The sequence below is a fragment of the Dipodomys ordii genome, unplaced genomic scaffold, assembly GCF_000151885.1.
Source record: "Dipodomys ordii isolate 6190 unplaced genomic scaffold, Dord_2.0 Scaffold16, whole genome shotgun sequence".
Classification (NCBI taxonomy): domain Eukaryota; kingdom Metazoa; phylum Chordata; class Mammalia; order Rodentia; family Heteromyidae; genus Dipodomys; species Dipodomys ordii.
Window position 1 is genome coordinate 2,959,616 of NW_012267232.1, and position 6,089 is coordinate 2,965,704.

General features: G+C 41.0%; 1 pseudogene; it reads right to left on the minus strand.

Moving 5' to 3' along the window:
* Positions 1-4,950: 4,950 nt before the first annotated feature.
* LOC105982621 lies at positions 4,951-5,587 on the minus strand (annotated as a pseudogene).
* Between the last annotated feature and the right edge of the window lie 502 nt (positions 5,588-6,089).

Sequence of the window (6,089 nt, forward strand, 5' to 3'; positions counted from 1 at the left end):
TGTGTCTAATATTTTATGCTTAAGGGAACCTTTTTTCCCCCAGAAAGTTCTAAATACCTCTTCTTTCGAATATGATTGCATAGTCCCAAAGGCTATGAAAGGTAATGTTTTTAAAAGTATAGTTAGCACCCAATAAATATTACCTGTACTATAATGATCTGAACTGACATCCTCTGGCCAAGATCGAATGGACCAAGGGGACACCTGCGAGTAGTCAGAATCTGAGCAGTCAGAATCATTTTTATCACAGCTCATCTTTCTTAAGCTGTCAAATGACATCTATCCATGAGTGGTTGTTCTCGCACTTTCTCTACTTTTTTTTCACAGTTCAAAATCCTTCTTGCCTATGAGTATTCCATCCCATGACTCTCTACCTCCAGCTACAGAGTGGGAATATTGTCTAATCCAACCATTCAGAGAACCTGACTCTCAAGCCACACTAACTGCTATGTAGACAGACATATGAGCAAATCAGACCAACAAATTCTTTTTATCCTGGGGTTATTCAGGAAAACAAAACAAAACAGATCATGTTCCTTTCTTTGACTCTATTAAGTTTACATAGCGTTGAGTGTTTAACTTCCAAGAATCATTGTCCTGATTTTGAGGGAACCTGTTGAAGAACTATGGAGTGACACAGCGCCCTGTGTTTTCATGTATGATGCTCGATTCAGAGGGACCAGATGAAGCCTCTGAGTCCTCCACATAGAAAAGCTAATAAATACCCTGGATGTGCCTACATTGTCAGGGGCATTTTGTGATATAACTAATCAAGAATCTTTTCTTATCTTGGGATATAAAAATTTTATTCTTGAGCTAGGTACCAGTGTGGCTTGTGCCTATAATCCTAATTACTCAAGAGGCTGAGGTCTGAGGATCATGGTTCTATACAGACAAATCTGTGAAATTCTTATCTCTAATTAGCAAAACGCTGGAAGTAGAAGTATACCTCAAGTGATAGAGCACCAGCCTTGAGCAAAAAAGCTAAGTTAGAGCCTGAGGCTCTGAGTTCAAACTCCTGTAATGGTATGAAGGAAAAGAAGATGGAGAAGAAGAAGGAGGAGGAGGAGGAGGAAGAAGAGGAGGAGGAAGAAGGGAGGAAGGGAGGGAGGGAAGGAGGGAGGAAGGAAGGAGGAGGAGGGAGGGAGGGAGGGGGAGAAGGAGGATGTGGAGTGGGAGGAGAAGGAGGAGGGGGAGGGGGAGGAGGAGGAGGAGTCAATAAACAAAAAAAATTCTTGAAATCCTTTTCTGATTCTTTATCTATTCTACTTACACACTTTTGTGTTTGATTTAGTACCTGTGTTTGAAAAATGGAGCATTTAAAACCCAAATGGGTTCAGGGGTGGAAGGGATTGCTTTGTTGTTGCTATTGTCATTATTAAGAAGAAAACAAGAAATGCACATTATAAACATACCTCATCAGAATGAGACAGAATTAGAATATTGATAGATAATGAAAAGAACAACTGAGTAGAACATGCATAGAACCATAGAATGGTAAAGGAGGGAAACTTAAGAAAACTCAGTATTTTTGTTTTATGAAAGAAAACATTGAAACATAGAATGCTGATCCATTGTTCCACATCTTGGCTTTCCTCCCAGTATTCAGATAATATCATGAACACTCACGCTGAACTAGCATCATGGAGAGAGGACAATGAATGAATGAGCAGTTTTATTACAATTCACCATTTAGAAGGACATTCGCTTAGAGTAGTGAAGAAAATAAGTAGAACATGTGAGTTTTAATCTCATACTTGACTAAACTGAAGTTTATCCAAGTTGTAGTGGGTTATTGTTGCCCTTATTCTTCTCAACCTTTTCCTTGCTGAATACATATGGATTTAATAGTAGTTTCCTCTAGAATTAAAACTCTATGTGTGAAATCTTTGCAAGGAAATGATAGATTATTGGCAGTACACAAAAAGTCCATATTTGTACGTTGAGGTATTTGGGGGAACTCTTTGCATTCCTCAGAGTGATATACAGCCCACGTCGCAACGAACCATTTCATTCCAAATGCATAGAGTCATGGGATTTGGGGTGTGAGGGTTATTTACAGCTGCTGGGTCCAGTGTGTATTGATGGACCCTTGACCTAGAAAGATTGATTGATTGGGCAAGGATCTGTTATGAATCCTTCCAGCATGTCACCTGAAATTGTTTTCCTAGAAGTCTGAATTTTCATTTTGAAGTGTGATGACCAATGAGTGGATTTTACACATTATTATTAATTTAAATATCTAAATAAAGTTCAGCTACTATCCATATGAGTTCTTAATCAAACAAAAATGCATTTCCATTTCTCTTCCTGCTTATAGTCTGATAAGCAGCCATAATTACTACAGAAAAGGTTTTTTTTCTGTTTAATCTTTTATAAGCTAACATTAAAGAATGTCATTAACATATAGGTACTTAACTTTAAATTGTCATATGTGCAGGATAAGGAATTTGTTCTAATAGTCCCCTATGCTGACATATGCAGAATTCCAGAACAGTGTGATACCACTTTATCTCTGTATCCTAGGTAAGCTGGTGCTTGAAGGGTGAAACTGGGCATGTCCAACACATGAGAAGCTGCTGTGAAAGCCATGTCATGAGGTTACCAAGAAACAAACACTAAAACAGGACTTCTGTCTGTCTGTCTGTCTGTCTCTCTCTCTCTCTCTCTCTCTCTTCCGTGTGTGTGTGTGTGTGTGTGTGTGTGTGTGTGTGTGTGTGTGTGTGTTCTATCTTGAAGGGTGAGGCAACTCTTTCATGGGAAGAAAATAACATACATAGAAAAGATATGCCTTTGTTGACTGGGCTATAACTAATTGCAAGAGCCTAGCTACTTTATAAAGAAAAGATATTTCTTCCATTCACAGTTCAGGAGATCTAAGAGCCTGGTGTTGGCTTCTTGGCTCAGGTGAGAGCTCTTATTTACATCAACAGATGACAGGTACCATCACTCCCTTTATAGCAACTGAGTCTCCTGGAAACTAGCTGGGTCCCTCAAGAACTACATCAATCCACTCTCAAGGCAGAGCCTTGGGTGACATAACCATGTGGCACTAGGCCCCATACCTTAAACATTCCACCAGTTCAATACCATTACCACCTAGGGGACTAAGCTTTGAGCACCAACCCTTGGGGTAACATTCAAACCCTGCTTGGATTGTGGCAGCATCAAATCCACAGCTGTGAGTGGAGGAAACACGTCCTCTACCTCATTTTTTCCCCCTGTATTTTCCACTCTTCCACATGGGAAAGAAGGCCAGACTTGAAGGCAATTTCAAGCCTTATGTATTCCAAGTTGTTTGTTGCTCAGCCTCCTGCCTAAGATCACATCTTCACCCCAGAGACAGAAGTTTCCCACGCAAGGGTTTTTGGGGGGGAAGAGAGGGAAAGAGAGAGAGAGAGAGAAGAGAGAGAGAGAGTCCTATAGAAACACCTTGGTCTTTGAGCTAGAGGTATTTTCTTCTCTTTGTTTTAATTCTTAAATTTATATAAGAAGTCAGATATACTTGCTTTTTTCCCCTAAAGAGTATGAATTCATTATCATGTTTGTAAGAAAAATTTTTGGTAGGTATGGGTGCAACAAAAATTAAATCCCACATCTTCAAATTTATTTATTTACTTTTTGTGGTGCTGGGGTTTGAACTCAGGGACTTATATAAGTACTCTTCCATTTGAGCCATGCCCCCAGCCCTTTTTGCTTTAGTTATGTTTAATTATATGTTAGGTAGGGTTTCATATTCTTAGATGGCCAGACATACACCCTGATCCTCCTATTTATGTCTTCCACATAGCTGGGATGACAAATGTATTCCACCCCTCCCCTCCCATTTTTCTCTGACCTTCAACACCAGTGTACTTAAAGGGCAGGGTTCCCTTTTTATTATCCCAAGCCAAAATTGTTCTAAGGGTCTCATATAGTCTGAGGACTGTCTAATACTGATTTGTTCCTGGAGTAGCATGGAGTCACTGCTTTGCTCAACTGGCCGCATTAGCTGCCTATCTTCTCTGGGTCTCTTGCAACCCAGGATAACACACATCAAGCTGTCCCAGGGCTACTTTGGCCCTCTCACTAGACTTAGGGGTATGCCTTTGGATCTCTCCTTCTGGCTGAAGGGCTTAGAAGTGGGAGTCACAGATAAAAGTGGGCCCCAGACACTTCCTCAAAAGCCTCCTCTTAGGAGCTCAAATGCTAGATCCAAAGCCCAGTGAGTCAGACCTATAGGCAGGGATTGTTCCTTTGAGCAGCCCTGATGGGTAGACATATTCAGAGTTGAGAAATGAGTTTTCAATATGGTGTGTGTGTGTGTGTGTGTGTGTGTGTGTGTGTGTGTGTGTGTGTGAAAACTGGCACTTAACCTCAGGGTTTTGTACTCTCACTTAGCTTTTTGCTCAAAGCTAGTACCCTACCACTTGAGCCACATCTCTGCTTCCAGCTTTGTGCTGGTTAATTGGAGATAAGCATCTCAGATTTGTTGGCCCCTGCTGGCCTGTAATCTTTTTTTTTTAAATAAAAAATTGTATTTACTTAGAAGCATTCAGAATGTCAACAAAACAGCTGCAACTTTTTTTTTGCAATTAAAGAGCGGTATTCAGCTAACAGAACAATTATTTTGTATAAGCTGCGTCAGACAACTGAAGATGAAAAAACTACCGTTCCCATATATAACTAATTTGTGCTGTGCACCAACAAGAACCTGCTTTAAATTTCCATGCCAATTTACATCCCTCATACTGCACCAGCAAGGTTAGTGGCTATTGAAAATACCACCAGGACAGCACTATCTAAAGACACATTCGGTAGTGTGGTAACTATACAAAAAAAGACACTGTACAGTTTAAAAACAAATCCTACACAGCCTTACATTTCAATTTTTTTCTTTAAAAGGAGTGAGCTGTGTACAGGGGGGTTAAATGCTTTATAGACAGGGGGAAAAACGGTGCTAGAACCAACTTATTCATCATCATCCTCTTCATCTTCCTCCTCCTCCTCCTCTTCTTCATCCTCTTCATCTTCCTCATCTTCCTCCTCTTCCTCCTTCTTCTTGCTCTTTTCAGCCTTCACAACTCCTTTTCTTGCTGCATCAGGCTTTCCGTTAGCTCGGTAGGCAGCAATCTCCTTTTCATATTTTTCCTTCAGCTTCGCAGCCGCCTTTTCATAAGGCTGCTTGTCATCTGCAGCAGTGTTGTTCCACATCTCTCCCAGTTTTTTTTGCAACATCACCAATAGACAGGCCAGGATGTTCCCCTTTGATTTTAGGGCGATACTCAGAACAGAACAAGAAGAAGGCCGAAGGAGGCCTCTTGGGTGCATTGGGATCCTTGAACCTCATTTTTGTTTCCCCTTTAGGAGGGATGTAGGTTTTCATTTCTTTTCCATAACGGGCCTTGTCTGCCTTGGCCATATCTTCAAATTTCCCTTTCTCTTTAGCAGACATAGTCTTCCACCTCTCTGAACACTTCTTAGAAAACTCTGAGAAGTTGACAGAAGCATCCGGGTGCTTCTTCTTGTGCTCCTCCTGGCAAGTTTGCACAAAGAATGCATATGATGACATTCTGCCTCTCGGCTTAGGATCTCCTTTGCCCATGTTTAGTTTTTCCTCCGGGAGGCACAGAGTCGTTCGGTGCCCGTCCGGCTCTCACTTGCCCCTGCGCTGTCTCTATGGAGCTCAGTGTACTGCAATGGCTCTGGCCTGTAGTCTTGATTATCAGATCTCTGCCTCTCGCGTAGCTAGCGTGCAGGTATCAGACACCAATGCCCCACCAAGTTCTCTACATCTTACATTGTTTACATCTTGGCCCCAAACTTATTTTGCAGTTTTCTTTCCACTGTATTTTAGTACAATGATAGAAATGTCCAAATTATAATATGCAGTTAGATTTGTGTATTGACTTTTATACACTGATTGAGCACCTTTCATATGTCAGATATATAAGGAGATGAGTCATTTGAAAGCTTTCATTTTTATGAGCAAGGGAGTGAACAAAATCAAGAGTTCATTTCATCTGTGATGAGGAAGCTGAAGTCAGAAGTACCACTGTCTCTCTCCTTTCCTGTGGCTGCTGTTCACCTTATATGCTTGGAATAGATGC